The sequence below is a fragment of the Tachypleus tridentatus genome, chromosome 9 (assembly GCF_004210375.1).
Source record: "Tachypleus tridentatus isolate NWPU-2018 chromosome 9, ASM421037v1, whole genome shotgun sequence".
Classification (NCBI taxonomy): domain Eukaryota; kingdom Metazoa; phylum Arthropoda; class Merostomata; order Xiphosura; family Limulidae; genus Tachypleus; species Tachypleus tridentatus.
This window is the reverse complement of record NC_134833.1, coordinates 155,531,568-155,549,033: the sequence shown is the minus strand read 5'-3', so window position 1 is coordinate 155,549,033 and position 17,466 is coordinate 155,531,568. Positions and strand designations below refer to the sequence as shown.

At 35.6% G+C, this 17,466-nt stretch overlaps 2 non-coding genes across 2 annotated transcripts; both read left to right on the top strand.

The window, feature by feature from the left end:
* The first annotated feature begins 2,368 nt into the window (after positions 1-2,368).
* TRNASTOP-UCA (transfer RNA opal suppressor (anticodon UCA)) lies at positions 2,369-2,455 on the top strand. The gene has a single exon. It is a non-coding gene; the product is annotated as a tRNA-Sec (tRNA).
* A 14,207-nt stretch (positions 2,456-16,662) lies between these two features.
* Positions 16,663-16,749, top strand: TRNASTOP-UCA (transfer RNA opal suppressor (anticodon UCA)). Its single transcript has one exon. It is a non-coding gene; the product is annotated as a tRNA-Sec (tRNA).
* Positions 16,750-17,466: the final 717 nt, after the last annotated feature.

Sequence of the window (17,466 nt, the reverse complement as noted above, 5' to 3'; positions counted from 1 at the left end):
TTCACCATGATGGGTTGCACATGGGGCCTAAGAATCTCGTAAACGGTTGCGTACGGTCTGATCGGAAATTTTACGCAGCCCTTGTATGGTTGAAGTAATAGACGTCGCAGTGGTGGTCCTATCCAGAAGGTGACGTAACCGGATATTGCGATCTTCTGCGGACGTGGTCACACGAGGTCTGCCAGATCGTGGACGGTCACAAGTTGATCCATGTTGTTGGTGACGATTCCATAGCCTTGTCATGGTGCTTGGGTAGATATTCACAGCTCTGGCAACATCTGATCGAGATTCGCCTGCTTCCAAGCCACAAATGGTGTTGTTGCGTTGTGCTTCAGTCAGTCTTGGCGTAACTGTATTGCGTGTCGGTGGCTTAACACTGAGCTATGGAAACCGAGAACACTTTTATAGAAATTTTGCACATGTTGCACTTTCAGAACATGCAGATCTCTCAAACAAATTTATTGGACACGCATGCGTTTTGGCGAAAATCCAATGTTTTCCTCCGTTTTCAAAGTGCACAACTTTTATTGTCATTTTGGTCTGACAATCAGTGCCTTAACACGTGTAACATCACATACTCTGAGCTTGTAACCTTATTACATATATTTCTCTTTAAAATAACAAAAATATCCCTTTTGCGTTTCTTGTTTTGAAGAGTATATAAGAAACAGTTATGAAATAATCGATATAAAATAATTAATTTTATTTTCCACAAATAACTAGTTTTTCGGCAGGGTGAAACACTTGGAAACACATTCTGCAAGCCTCCAGAAACAGGAAATCTCTGAATGTGCTTTAAACCTTCATCTGGCAACGTTGCTTGTGTCACAGAAAGACTTAAAGGTTGTGCCAAACTACGTGGAACCACTGATATAGTCTGTGAATTTCCTGACAAACTCTGAGATACAACAGAGAAAACCTCAGATGTTGAGACTGGTAGTGGTAAGCTAGTTGTTCTTGATATTGTACTGATATGTCTACTGCTGGCACTACACGTAGTAAAAATTGAACTTGCAGGCACTGTTGTAAATGACACATCACACAGGGATTCTACAGATGGATTTTCTGATAACCCCTGTGCAATAACAGACACACCGTCAGGAAGCTGGCTGACCAAGGAAGAACTTCCTGACAAGCCAGGTGCTACAAAAGAAATATTATCAGTAAGTCCATCGGTCACATCAGGAATTGCTACAATGAAACTCTGTAGATCATAAGGCTGAACATTATGATTGCTTGTACTTAGAAAATCACCACTGTTGATCAGTCTTACTCCATTGGTCCCATCAACTGCTACTATTTGGTTAACAAGATCTGAACACACAGAATTCACATTTTGAATTTCACTTCCAAGCGGCAGTGCTGTTACTTCTAAATTAGGACTCGTTTCCTTTTTGTCATTAACAATACTGTTGTTACTGTTAACATCTTGTCTGTTGACTGGCCCAACATTATTAGTCACGTTGGATATACTAAGACCATTTTCAACATTTTGTGAATTAACACGATTAATATGAATGTTGGAAGAGTCTCCAACAGTAACAGCGAGTTCATCATTTCTTGAGAATTGACTATGAACGTCTGCAATACCAACAACATTTTGCACATTTTCATATGTTACAGTAATTTGTTCAAGTTCTTCAGACGCTTCTTGAAAAGCCTGTTGTAGAATGTCAGCTGTACTAACCTCAACGGAAGGTTGAACTTGGTTACTCAAACCATCACTTTCTGGCGTAGCATTAATATTAGAGATGATACGCCTCGCACTTCCTCCGCATGACGCTGGAACACTTCTAGTCAGCACGAGCGTGTCATGGGCATGGTTGTGAGTATCATCATCCGCCATCTTGAATAGCGAATACTGGTCATTGGCAAATCAAGTATATTTTTTTATTAAGTGCGAAATATCTTTCTCTTTTACCATAAAATTTTTTGTGCTACATTACAATAAAAAATATACCGTTAAACTACAGTGGTCATTCTTCCAAACATTTATAAGATACTTCACTACACGTCATCATGTATAAATTCGACGACAAACAAGGAAAACTCTCGAACAAGAAAGCGTCATGGTTGAGAAACTTACTACTAGACGTCGTGAACATCTCTAACTACGAATAAAATAAAATGTTTATAGTACAGATTTCATTGTTTGCTTTAAAAGACATATAACATTTTATTTCGTTAATACTAACCTAAACTATTTTAATAAGAATTCAAGAAAAATTACTTTACTTACTTATTTACTTAATTCACTGATTTTAGTTTTAAAAGGTGGAAATAATTAAACTGTTTTGACTTTCACACCAAACACATAAAAAACTTCCAATTTATCATTATATATAGAACCAAGGAATACCATATTACCGCCCAGATGATCTTCGGTGGTCCGGAGTGCGGGCTTCAAACCCGTAGCTGATTAACGTCAGAGTAGTTCAATTCTACCTTCTGGGCGAGTGTTATTATGTACTGACCCTTTAAATAGAACGTTGTTGTCTACTGAATATTGTTGTTGTTTTTTCTCATAGAGCAATTATTAATTGCAATAGAATTACATTTATGCCTTAAATATGTGTATTTCATCATCCAACCTCTAAACATGGGACGTTGAACGGATTATGGTAAAAGTATCAATAATACCGAGATAACCGTTTATGTAGTTCGTGAATAGAGCGGTACCACGCACATATTTAGAATAGGGTGATTTCCTTAAGGTAGGAGTGTTATAAGGTACTGATTGCGGTCAAATAACTTCACATCGTATCTTAAAGCACAACAGTAATGCCGCAAACAATTTTAACATTAATGTTAGCATGCTGCAAGACAGTTACCGAAAAGCCCAATGTGTCAATGCAGAATATACTTTCGTGGAGCATTACTTTAAGAAAACAGTAACCATTCCTTTTCTTGACGGGTAACCTTTCCTTCAGATTTGATGTACACGAAAACCATCAATTCAGAAGCTTACATCATCTAATCTCGCAAAAGAGGTTTCTATCTCTGATATTAGACAAGCTATAATTTTTTACAGGGAAGCTTTTTACTGATAAGGAGACTCGTACTAAGATACATTTTTATTTCGAGTGGGTTTCTCGTCATCAAGGGAAGATTTTTGATGAAACACTTCATCGTTGGAAGACAAAATTACTTTCTATACCTTTCTAGGATAGGCTTCACATTCTGGTTGATTTTTTAAACGTACTTCAATGTACCAAATATTTTTCGCTTACTGAAACTCTTTCCAACAGTGCCACTAAGTTCATTTGAATGTGAATGTTTAGTATCTGCTATTCGTCTTATGAATATTCGCTTAAGATGTATACAGACTCTTTCAAAGGTTCAGAGATATATGTGGGCCATTTCTATTGTTGACGTCTCTGCCTTGGAAGGCACATTAAAGCAAGTTGTAAAACTTAACAAATGAAAACAAAGTCACATGTCAAAACCTGGTTCTAGATGGACAGAAGACAAGAAAGATTTTATATTCTAACTTTAATCCATAATCATTACGACACTGCAATCAACATTCAAACTGCATATAAACATGGAAACGAACCCTAAGAGAATGATTTGTTTGTTTGTTGAATTTCACGTAAGCTACTCGAGGGCTATCTGCGCTTACCGTCCCTAATTTAGCAGAGTAAGACTAGAGGGAAGGCAGCTAGTCATCATCACCCACCGTAAACTCTTGGGCTACACTTTTACCGACGAATAGTGGAATTTATCGAAACATTACAACGCCTCTTCCCCGACTGAAAGGGCGAGCATGCTGGGCCGTACCAAGAGAAGGAAGCATGCTGATATGTAATTTCAATAGTGTGTACATATACGTACACGGTAACCAATGACTGAAACAGCTAATATACTATTGCTGTACAGAGGTATTTAAATTAATAATGTAATTTAACAATTAATAACTACTCTGCATGTAGATAATACAGTATTTTACTATAATAAAACGTATATATTTATTTTAAGGTAATTCTAGCTCCCATGTGGTATTTAAACAGGATAATGATTTATTGACTTTCCACGGGATGCTTGAAGAATTTATGTAAAGAGCCATGAAATTGTTCTTGTAAAATGGCTTTCAAACTGAATATCTTAGCACGTATTTAGAACAAAATATTTTAAGCAAGCAAGTTCTAGACTTTACTTGTACAGTATGTGTTGGCTTTTGATCTCACAAATTGGAACTCCTCTTTAAAACATTCTGCGCACGGACCTGGTTAGTCAAGGAATGTGACCAAACTTCCTGATGAGCAGGTATAAAAATAGGAAAGAGAAATAAAAGTTTAACGGAAAGTAGAGATCGGTGTTTATACATAGAAATATTTAAAGAGAGAATATTTGTTTTGTTTGAATTTCACGCAAAGCTACATGAAGGCTATCAGTGCTAACCGTCCCTAACTAAGCAATGTAAGCTCAACTTTTGAGCTACCCTTTTATCAATGAATAGTGGGATTGACTCCACATTACAACTATTCCACGGCTGAAACAGCGAACATGTTTAATGTGACGGGGATTGGAACCCGCGACACTCAGATTACGAGTCCAGAGCCCTAACCACCTGGCCATGTCAGGCCCAAAACAAAATAAATTTAACAATAAAAGGTACACAAACAAAGCGATGCTGGTTGGAGAAATTTTTAAATAATATTCAATCCTTAATTTCGTTGGAAAATTTAAACTGCTTCGTTTACATGTACGAATCGTTTTAAAACATATCCAACTGGTATCACTTGTTTGTATATTTTTATTTTAGTATTTATTTTGTTTTTGATACTTATAGCAATTCTAGGAATAACAAACGATCCCTGCTTTCATTTAAAAATTTTCTTTTATTTTACTCGTTTATTTGTTCAGTTTTTATATGTCCATGAAATGGACGCAACCTCCATAAACTTTCAGTAATAGCCATATCCCTAATAATTATAACTTTCGCAAGAATTAGAACCACAATCAGAAATTTATAAAATTTAATGCTTACTTTGGTCTACAGATAAGTGTATAGACATGGCAAATTGGGAATAAATTTGTCGTTAACTGTTTTTTGTAGTATATATAGTAATGTAAATATATAGGTGTGTTAGGCTGAGGATTCTTCTGCAGTTGGTGTCTCTGAATTGACGGCAATAAAATCGACAATTAAAATAATATATGTATTTGAAACAACGTAAACGTGTATATTATACAAAGATTCTTTACGCTATAGATATCATAGTTGTATCTTAAACACTTTGTCTTGTCAAAAGTCCAGTTATGACAATTCAATTACTTTAAAATTGAGTTGACAAGCCGAACTATATTTCATAATTTTTACTTCTAATAATCATCCACTCAGGTGAGTTCAATTACTTTAGAACACCCTTTTGTTCAATTACTTTAGAACACCCTTTTGTTCAATTACTTTAGAACACCCTTTTGTTCAATTACTTTAGAACACCCTTTTGTTCAATTACTTTAGAACACCCTTTTGCGAGACAATTTCTTCTTCTTATATCATTCAAAATTATTAGTCTTGTTCTAAGATATTAACCCTTTTATTCCCAAAATCGTTAACTTTAGATTTAACTTTTCTCTGACCGATCTTTTATTTCGCGTGACTTTAATTTTTCTCTCTATTTTGGCTCGTTTGATCGTTGTTATATACATGTTTATTACTTATATCTTCTACAAATCTCCATATCCTCAACATCAACGGATTATTAACACAGCATTCGATAGCCTCAATAAAAATGAGTTACAAAAACAAAAAAATAATACTATCTACACCAAACAGTCTTTTATATCTGACAAAAGTTTATAGATTTGTGATTGCGGTTTTAATTCTTGTTTGATTACTTATTGTAGTAGGATATTTACGTTGTTTTAAAATTCATAATTTATTAATAATCATGGTTGCTTAATTTTATGTTATACATGTATAAACTATATACTTTAGAATCTATCATGTGTCTGTTCTCTGAGGACATTAGGGTGCTTCACTCACAATTTGAGGTTCGGGAATTGGAATACCCGTCCCACTAAACTTACTCACCCTTTAATTCATGAGGTATTATAATGTGACAGTCAATCCTACTCACTATTTGTTGGTAGTGGGTGATGATGACTAGCTCCTTATCTCTAGTTTTTCACTACTAAATTAGGGACAAGTAGTGCAGAAAAAAGCCCTTGTGTTGCTCTGCCAGAAATTCAAATCTAAATCTATTCATCGATAAGTAGAGCTATCCGTTGGGTTCAAAAGATATTTAATACGTGTATGATATGTTTACCATTTATTTTAAATCTGCATATATATATAATAACTGACTTTTTTATCGGATTGTCAAAAGCAGATGCACACAGACCAGTCAAGTAAGCTGGAGAAATCTTTTATCGATTGACTGAGCCGGCGAGACGCTAGCCCCGCTGACGTGATCAGGTTGTAGTCGAAAAACTGTTGTTTTAGAAAATTTTGAATTGTAATTGTTATCGACCTCTTTACAATATTAACGTACATGCGCATAACGTATCGTAACAAATACTTTGAATGGTCTTTTTATCGCTCATGAGTCCGACAGGTTGTTTTTTGTGTTGTTTTATTCGTGCATGAAATACTTGGAAAGGACCTTTCACAATATAGGAAGCGGTAAGCAGAATGTATTATAAAGTGAAATGTGATAGAACAACCATAGTTTACCACGCCAGTCTACAACACTGTGTATATTTTACCGGATACACACACACTTTGCTTTATATTTTCTTCTTTAGTTAGTGAGATAAACGTTTCACATTTGTTTTCACCTACTTTTTTAATTTTTTTTTTTGCTCTTACTTGTTTGTGTAGTTTAATTCGTCAAAAGAACGTTGGCCAAGGAATAAATATAATGGGTGACCATTTTCTTTGATTTCGGCAGGGTAAAACACTTGGAATCCTAGTCTATCATTACTATTAAGTACTGCAGTCTCTAAATGGATAGCCTCTCTCTTTTATTTCACTAAATTTCTTTGAAATTATTACTTAAACACGACTTTCTTAGCTTGCTTAACTTTATATTATTTTTCTGTTTAGGTTTTCGTTTTGCCACATGAAACAGTCTTTCTTTATATAAAAGTAACGTTTATGTTATATCATTACATACACTTCTGGTCAAAATCTTAAGGCCAATGAACATAAAGAAAAAATATGCATTTTGCGTTGTTAGACTCAACCACTTATTTGAGTAGAGCTTCGAAAGATGAAAATAAGAAAAGGGAAAATAAAATAAAAAACTTTTTAGCATTTAATAGGTAAAATGTGAACACTATGAAATTAGCCTAAATACTAGCTGGTCAAAGTTTAAGACCACATGAAAAGGAAGTCCTGAACCGAGTAGGAAATCCCCCTCAAGAGGTCTCAGTAGTGAGTTGCACGGCCATCATTGTGAATAACTTCAAACATTCGTTTTGGCATGGTCGATATAAGCGTTTGCAGAAGGTTGGCTGGAATGTTATTCCAAGTTGTGAAGATGGCTTCACGAAGATCATGCACTGTTTGGAATTGACGTCCATTTCTATACACTTCCCTTACCATCCACCCCTAAATATTTTCAATGGGATTCAGTTCGGGCAAACACGCTGGATGGTCCAAAAGAATCACGTTATTCGCCATGCAAAAGTCCTCTATCCTGCAAGCATTGTGGATTGGAGCGTTGTTCAGCTGAAAGATCCAGTCATTTCCACACAAGCGAGGGCCTTCAGTTAATAAGGATGCTCTCTCCAACATTTCCATGTAGCCGGCTGCTGATTGACGCCCTGTATAACCTGAAGCTCCATTGTTCCATGGAAGGAGATCAATTTGGCCTTCATTGGCCTTAAGATTTTGGCCAGCAGTGTATTTGTCCCAGTCTTTGTAACAACATGTAATATATTTTTGTAATATTGTACTTTGGTTCACTTGGTTATTTTAAATTATTAAGTGAAAAGAAGACAAAATACAGTACACGAAACGATAACAAATTAACTTATTTCTTCCCTAGTTAAACGTCATTCTCAACGTTGTACGGATTAGTAAGTTCACAAATAACGTTTTCACTGTGAACCAGCTGAATGTTCTCCATGTGACGGTAAGTGCTGATTGATTGTTCTTCTCATAATAAAATCTAAATAAATATTTTATAAACACGTTTTTTAAACATTAATTACTCTGTAGTAGCAATATATGTTTGGATGATGTTTATACTTTTTCTAGTATTTCACGAAAACGAAAATTTTTGTGTATATTTGGTCATCTCTTGTAAACTGTTCTTGGTTATAATTTGAACTTATGCATATTTTTACTTTTTATGTCTAAATGTTTTCTTTCTAAAGCCTTACAGATTGATCGATGCAGAAAAAAATATTTGAATAAAGTAGCCTACATTGCAAGATGGCTGACCCTGTCGAGCCGGCATGGCCAAGTGGGTTAAGGCGTTTGACTCATAATCTGAGGGTCGCGGGTTCGAATCCTCATCGCATCAACCATGCTCGCCCTTTCAGCCGTGGGGGCGTTACAATGTGACGGTCAATCCCACTATTCATTGGTAAAAAAGTGGCCAAAGAGTTGGCGGTGGGTGGTGATGACTAGCTGCCTTCCCTCTAGTCTTACGCTGCTAAATTAAAGACGGCTAGCGGAGATAACCCTCGTGTAGCTTTGCGCGAAATTCAGAAACAAATAAACTGACCCCACTTTATATTACCAAAGATAATGAATTTTATGATATATATCAAATTCACAATGATATAATTTTCAACTGTTCATGTTGTTATAGAATAGGACAATTTCAAAGGTTTCTTTTTTCTGACTGGGTTCATGCCGAAACGTGGAGACTCATGTTTTTCATCTGTTACACAGATAATGAAACATAACAATATTTATAAATATTATACTCTCTGTGTAGACAGGTGAAATGAAAGACATTAGACTCAAAATAATGTTGTAGCATCAGTCTTTTTGGTTAATTATTTTAAATTATCTTGTGACAATAATTCACTTTGTGTAATCTGAAAACGGCTGGTATGGGTATTAAAATTTCAATTAAAATAGAGTACGGAATAACGTTTCGACCTTTCTAGGTTATCTTAGGGTTAAGAAAAAGAGCAAACAGTTTTGTGCTCTATTTTAATTAATATTTTAATACCCGTACAAGCCGTCTTTAAAGTAAATTCCTCGTTATCACGAATTCAGTGTCTGGTCCACGTAATGATAAGAAATTAGTTTATTCCTTTCTTTAAAAGTTGTTGGTCACATTTACAGCCACGATAACTACAGTACTAACGTCAGAAGGAAAAATAAGATAATATAGGAAGTAATTCAGTTTCGTCAATAGCTAACAGCGATCCAAATAATTCATTAAACACACGTTGACTGATTCGCTCTCTAGGCTAGAAACAACTCTATCTACTTAAGAATTTCTCTTTCTGTTTCAATCGTGGTGGGTACTTGGATATTATAATAATACCAAGGATGTTCAGGAATGAAATATTTCTTTTCACCTCGCTCATAGATTATTTATAAGGCATGTTATGAGGTGTGACGTTTGAAATCAAAGTGAGAACAGAGTGCAAATTAATACAATGAAAATTGGTACGTGACAGTTTGCGAATAGAAAAACAAGGAAGTCGAACATTTGTGTGAGGGACCTATGAAGTATTATTTTAGTTACATCTGTACATTTAAAGACCTATTTGACGGCATACAACTGAGTAAAATAATAAAAAGATTATAAGTAAAACAAAGTAGCTTAAATGAAGTTGTCTAAAATATAACACTTTATGATTAAGTTTAAGAGTTCTTATTATGTCGAAAACACGTTGAGGCTTTGAAGCCGTTAATCAGAAAGGGTTCATTGTTGATGTCCGATCGCGGATTATGTAATGGTTGAATAAATATTGAAGGTCTTCGGTTTGTGATATAGATTGATTGTAATAAGTTTCTGGTATTTAGGAGAATTTTGATGTTTTTGTTCTATATAAGTTGATTTCTGAGTTCAGTTTCTTTGTACCACGATGTGCTTAAGCCTATAAATATGTCTGTTTGTAGGATGTATGGACGTCATCTTTTAATAGCTTCAAGCTTTTATTATTAAGTCTTCTGATCGTAACGTTATCATTACGATTCACAACTTTCTCTAGTTAGCAACGAAGAAACAAATTACAGCATTAGAAATCTAGCTGACAACAAGAATATTAATATTTGTATCCTGGGATATTCTTACGAACAAAGTACTGTAACGAAATATCTGTTTTCGTAATTTGATAAAAACATACATGTTTATGTATGTATAAATATACTTCACGTTTTGAGTGTGTAAAAAAGTGTTAGAAGGAAGAATACCTCATAACTTTCTGTTATTGTCGCCCCAAACAGACTAGGAATGTATGTCTAATTTGTTTTTCACTTATATTACAGAAACAAAGTTTATAATCCACATACTATGAACACGTATACTATAATGTGTATCAAGATAAAAACTGATTCCGTTTTATCACACACAAAAAAGAACATATGCACAGTTGTAACATAAAACCATAATTTATTTCCTATAGTTTACCAGAAAGTAGCTGTTTTTACAAAGTATATTTCTTACTATAAATGGAATAATAACAGTATGTGTATACATATAGTTACGACAGAAAGTGTTTGCGTCCCGAGTAGTTTTTTGCTCACAACTTAAAAAGCATCACGATTAGGCTGATAGACGTATCATGTATAATAAATATTATACATCTACATAATTTTTTATGTAAATTAAACGACAAATAAACTGTGTATAAACAAATAACCAAAAATAGGAGCAGTAGAAAGTGTTCGTACATTTCAGAACGTGTGAAAAAACTGATATTCCTGTAAAAATTTTGTTTAGTTTGGCGAATAAACTACATTATACCACTCCAGAACTAGACACTGGGTTCATAAGTATTGGAATTTAGCCAGCAAAACATGTACTTTCGGCAATTTAGCGCCGTCTCCGTCATTATCTGCTTGGTCATCATAACGAATAGGAAACAACTGTTCAGTGATTTAAAAAAAACCGAATTATTGTAAAATACAAGTCTCGTGTGTCTCTTTTCGGTATTGCTACACAACTTAATGTGCCGAAATCTACTGTTCAAAGCATAATTGCCAAGTTTAAGCTTACAGGATCAACTGCTAACCTCTCTCGTTCCAGACGCCCCACCAAAATTCCAGAGAGAGCCAAGAGGAAGGTTCTCAGAGAAGTTAGCAGGAACCTTTGTTTAACACGTAATGACATATAGAAACTGGTAAGGGAAACTGGGGTTGAAGTAAGCACCTCTACAGTTACGAATATGTTACCCTCTTCTGTTATCAAAGCATGCCATCCTTGTAGAACTCCATATTTAAAACCTGTTCATTTAGAAGCACGATTGAGGTATGCAAGAAAGCATGTAGATAAACTCTTTACCTATTGGAAGAGTATTCTTTGGTCAGACGAGACTAAAATCGAGCTTTTCGGCCACAATGATGTTCGCTATATTTTCCGTAAGAAGGGGGAACGAAATCATCCAAAGAACACCGTCCCTACAGTTAAACACGGAGGTGGCTAGATCATGCTATGGGGTTCCTTCAGCTCTTTTGATGTAAGCAGCCTTCACCGCGTCAACGGAATCATGAAAAAGAAGAGTACGTTGATATATTAGGCACTTATATCAAGTATGATGCTCGGAACATGCGGCTTGGGCGTCGTTGGATTTTCCAGCACGACAATGACCCAAAGCACACATCGAAATATGTGCAATCCTGGTTGCAGAGGAACCATATAAGCGTTTTGGAGTGGCCATCGCAGATATCCGATCTCAACCCAATTGAAAACGTTTGGCATGAGTTGAAGACCAGGGTTCATCAGCGTCGTCCGAAAACCTTGCAAGAGTTGGAGGCCTTCTGTAAAGAAGAATGAAAGAAAATACCAGTCGAGTACTGTTAAACAATCATGGAGGTCTATGAGGAGAGATTGCGCCAAGTAATTCACCTGAAAGGCTTCATAACTGACCATTAAAGTAGATGCACGAACACTTTCTGCCCCTCCTATGTTTGGTTATTTGTTTATAAACAGTTTATTTTCGTTCAATTTAGATAAAAATTTATGTTTATGTAGATGTGTGTTAGTATAATATTTATAATATACTATACGTCTATTAGCCTAATCATCATACTTTTTAAGTTTGGAGGAAAAAACTACTCGCAGGGGTACGAACACTTTCTGTCGTAACTGTGCTTGTATACTTGAAAGCATTTAGAGGTAAAAGACTTATTACCTTTGTTATTTTAAGTAAAATAAACAAAAACTGGATGCTTAACAGTGTTTAAACATGAACATTATAACTATCACTGAGTGTCTTTTCTAATAATTTCCTGTTAGCTGTTTTTTTTTAACACAAGAACAATTGTCAAGTTTGACATTAAACTGTACAAGATTTTGTAATAAGTTATCATGAAATTTGTAGACTGTTTCGTAACATTAACCCAGTGCCCTGATCTCTTATTGATGAGTGGAATTTCCAACTCTCAACAGTGAAACGTTTACCACTGTTGGGAGCTAAAAATTCCACTCATTATAAAGAGATCAGAGCAACGGTTTAATGTTACAAACCAGTCTACAAATATCACGATAACTTAATACAAAACTTGTACAGCTTTGTGTCAAACTTGACAATTGTTCTTGTGTAAAAAATAACAAACCAGCTAACAGGTAACTATTTGACAGTGTAAGACTAGAATAAAGCAGCTAGTCATCACCGCCCACCGCAAACTTCGTCCGCATATTTAGTTTCCTGATTTTATTTGAAAATATTAACGTTCTTAAGCCGTCTCAGTAATGACACCAAACGTATAAATATACAAGAGATTCACCTAGACATATAAACCAAAAATATAATTTTACATTTCCCTAGATGATCTTTGGTGGTCTAGAGTGCGGGCTACAAACACGGAGCTAATTAACATCAGAGTAGTTCATTTCTACATTAGAGACGACTTACGTACATAACATTGAGAGTTGATTCTTTCTCTTTAAATGATAACTGAAAACTTTTTCTTCGGATATTTATAAATTATTTTACCATTACGTTTATACAGGATGTACCACTATTTTGTTTTTCCAAGCAAACATTCAACGAGTTAAGTATCTCGTGAGATGTTAATTGGATTATGATAAAAGTATTCAAACACTGATATAACCGAAGTAAACACACACAGATTTTGATATCTGACACTATATAATTTTTCTCTATTTACTTAGAGTAATACATATTTCTATTAAGTTTTAATCCTGTTCTAATAAAATATCTTTACTTAATACTATCTGGGTACCGTCCATTGGACTGGAGATAAAAAATCTCGTTTCCAAAAAACCATGAGAAATTTTGCTTCCATTTTTAACATAATAATGATTAAATGTTCAACAAAAATTCATAAAGGTAAGAATAACAGAAAGAAAGACATATTGTTTTTTACTACTTCTTTCAGTATGAAATTCGATAGGGTTTATCCCACCTTATGGTCTTTCTTATGTCCTTAAGTCAACTTGACAGATGAGGTACAGTAGTTATTAACGAAATTATACCATTGTCCTTGATAACCTTCTTCGTGTTATTATGATTCCCACTGTCTAGTTTGGTGTTGAGTGATCAAGAAACGTCGTAACCGATAAGGATTAAAGAAACAATTATTAAGGCGCTCATGTATAGAAAGAAACAGGCGGTCTAATCCTCAACCAAACCTTACCTTCTTCATCACGTTTTCTTCACTATATTAAGTCTAGTACTGATTCATCAAGAAATGTAGAAATATATACTCTTCAAAAAAAGAAACGGAAAAGGCAAAATGTGACACAAATTGTTAACAAGTTTATTCCGGGTAGTTCTGTATGACATGTGTGAAACTTTGCACATTCACTGCTGAACATCCAAAGTCTGCAAAGGCGAAGTCCACGCTCACTAGGTGAAGTTTAACGTCATTTAACGTCAATAACGAGTATGCCCCCCGTGAGCATCAATTACTGCTTGGCATCTCCTGCCCATGGAAGCAATGAGATGACGAATCACGTCCTGTGGAATGGCTGTCCACTCAGCCTGCAAAGCAGCTGCAAGCTGAGTTAGAGTCTGCGGTTGAGGTTGTCGACGTCGCAGACGTCGGTCCAACTCGTCCCAAAGATGTTCGATGGGGTTTAAATCTGGTTATCTGGAGGGCCAGGGAAAAACGTTGATGTTGTGGTGTCTCAAGAAGACAGTGGTGAGTCGGGCTGTGTGAGGACGGGCGTAGTCATGTTGAAAAACGTCGTAGACGTTCACCATGATGGGTTGCACATGGGGCCTAAGAATCTCGTAGACGGTTGCGTACGGTCTGATCGAAAATCCTACGCAGCCCTGGTATGGTTGAGGCAGTAGACGCCGCAGTGGTGGTCCTATCCAAAAGGTGACGTAACCGGATGTTGCGATTTTCTGCAGACGTGGTCACACGAGGTCTGCCAGATCGTGGACGGTCACAAGTTGATCCATCTTGTTGGTGACGATTCCATAGCCTTGTCATGGTGCTTGGGTAGACATTCACAGCTCTGGCAACATCTGATCGAGATTCGCCTGCTTCCAAGCGACCAATGGCGTTGTTGCGTTGTGCTTCAGTCAGTCTTGGCGTAACTGTATTGCGTGTCGGTGGCTTAACACTGAGCTATGGAAACCGAGAACACTTTTATAGAAATTTTGCACATGTTGCACTTTCAGAACATGCAGATCTCTCAAACCAATTTATTGGACACGCATGCGTTTTGGCGAAAATCCAATGTTTTCCTCCGTTTTCAAAGTGCACAACTTTTATTGTCATTTTGGTCTGACAATCAGTGCCTTAACACGTGTAACATCACATACTCTGAGCTTGTAACCTTATTACATATATTTCTCTTTAAAATAACAAAAAATATCCCTTTTGCGTTTCTTGTTTTGAAGAGAATATAAGAAACAGTTATGAAATAATCGATATAAAATAATTAATTTTATTTTCCACAAATAACTAGTTTTTCGACACTTGGAAACACATTCTGCAAGCCTCCAGAAGCAGAAAATCTCTGAATGTACTTTAAACCTTCAACTGGCAACGTTGCTTGTGTCACAGAAAGACTTAAAGGTTGTGCCAAACTACGTGGAACTACTGATATAGTCTGTGAATTTCCTGACAAACTCTGAGATACAACAGAGAAAACCTCAGATGTTGAGACTGGTAGTGGTAAACTAGTTGTTCTTGATATTGTACTGATATGTCTACTGCTGGCACTACAAGTAGTAAAAATTGAACTTGCAGGCACTGTTGTAAATGACACATCACACAGGGATTCTGTAGGTGGATTTTCTGATAACACCTGTGCAATAACAGACACACCGTCAAAAAGCTGGCTGACCAAGGAAGAACTTCCTGACAAGCCAGGTGCTACAAAAGAAATATTATCAGTAAGTCCATCGGTCACATCAGAAATTGTTACAATGAAAGTCTGTAGAACATAAGGCTGAACATTATGATTGCTTTTACTTAGAAAATCACCGCTGTTGATCAGTCTTACTCCATTGTCCCATCAACTGCTGCTATTTGGTTAACAAGATCTGAACACACAGAATTCACATTTTGAATTTCACTTCCAAGCGGCAGTGCTGTTACTTCTAAATTAGGACTCGTTTCCTTTTTGTCATTAACAATACTGTTGTTACTGTTAACATCTTGTCTGTTGACTGGCCCAACATTATTAGTCACGTTGGATATACTAAGACCATTTTCAACATTTTGTGAATTAACACGATTAATATGAATGTTGGAAGAGTCTCCAACAGTAACAGCGAGTTCATCATTTTTTGAGAATTGACTATGAACGTCTGCAATACCAACAACATTTTGCACATTTTCATATGTTACAGTAATTTGTTCAAGTTCTTCAGACGCTTCTTGAAAAGCCTGTTGTAGAATGTCAGCTGTACTAACCTCAACGGAAGGTTGAACTTGGTTACTCAAACCATCACTTTCTGGCGTAGCATTAATATTAGAGATGATACGCCTCGCACTTCCTCCGCATGACGCTGGAACACTTCTAGTCAGCACGAGCGTGTCATGGGCATGGTTGTGAGTATCATCATCCGCAATCTTGAATAGCGAATACTGGTCATTGGCAAATCAAGTATATTTTTTTATTAAGTGCGAAATATCTTTCTCTTTTACCATAAAATTTTTTGTGCTACATTACAATAAAAAATATACCGTTAAACTACAGTGGTCATTCTTCCAAACATTTATAAGATACTTCACTACACGTCATCATGTATAAATTCGACGACAAACAAGGAAAACTCTCGAACAAGAAAGCGTCATGGTTGAGAAACTTACTACTAGACGTCGTGAACATCTCTAACTACGAATAAAATAAAATGTTTATAGTAAAGATTTCATTGTTTGCTTTAAAAGACATATAACATTTTATTTCGTTAATACTAACCTAAACTATTTTAATAAGAATTCAAGAAAAATTACTTTACTTACTTATTTACTTAACTCACTGATTTCAGTTTTAAAAGGTTGAAATAATTAAACTGTTTTGACTTTCACACCAAACAAATAAAAACTTCCAATTTATCATTATATATAGAACCAAGGAATACCATATTACCGCCCAGATGATCTTCGGTGGTCCGGAGTGCGGGCTTCAAACCCGTAGCTGATTAACGTCAGAGTAGTTCAATTCTACCTTCTGGGCGAGTGTTATTATGTACTGACCCTTTAAATAGAACGTTGTTGTCTACTGAATATTATTGTTTTGTTTTTCTCATAGAGCAATTATTAATTGCAATAGAATTACATTTATGCCTTAAATATGTCTGTTTCATCATCCAACCTCTAAACATGGGGCGTTGAACGGATTATGGTAAAAGTATCAATAATACCGAGATAACCGTTTATGTAGTTCGTGAATAGAGCGGTGCCACGCACATATTTAGAATAGGGTGATTTCCTTAAGATAAGAGTGTTATAAGGTACTGATTGCGGTTAAATACCTTCACATCGTATCTTAAAGTACAACAGTAATGTCGCAAACAAATTTAACATTAATGTTAGCATGCTACAAGACAGTTACCGAAAAGCCCAATGTGTTAATGCAGAATATACTTTCGTGGAGCATTACTTTAAGAAAACAGTAACCATTCCTTTTCTTGACGGGTAATTTTTCCTTTAGATTTGATGTACACGAAAACCATGAATTCAGAAGCTTACATCATCTAATCTCGCAAAAGAGTTTTCTATCTCTGATATTAGACAAGCTATAAATTTTTACAGGGAAGACTTTTACTGATAAGGAGAGTCGTACTAAGATACATTTTTATTTCGAGTGGTTTTCTCGTCATCAAGGGAAGATATTTGATGAAACACTTCATCGTTGGAAGACAAAATTACTTTCTATACCTTTCTAGGATAGG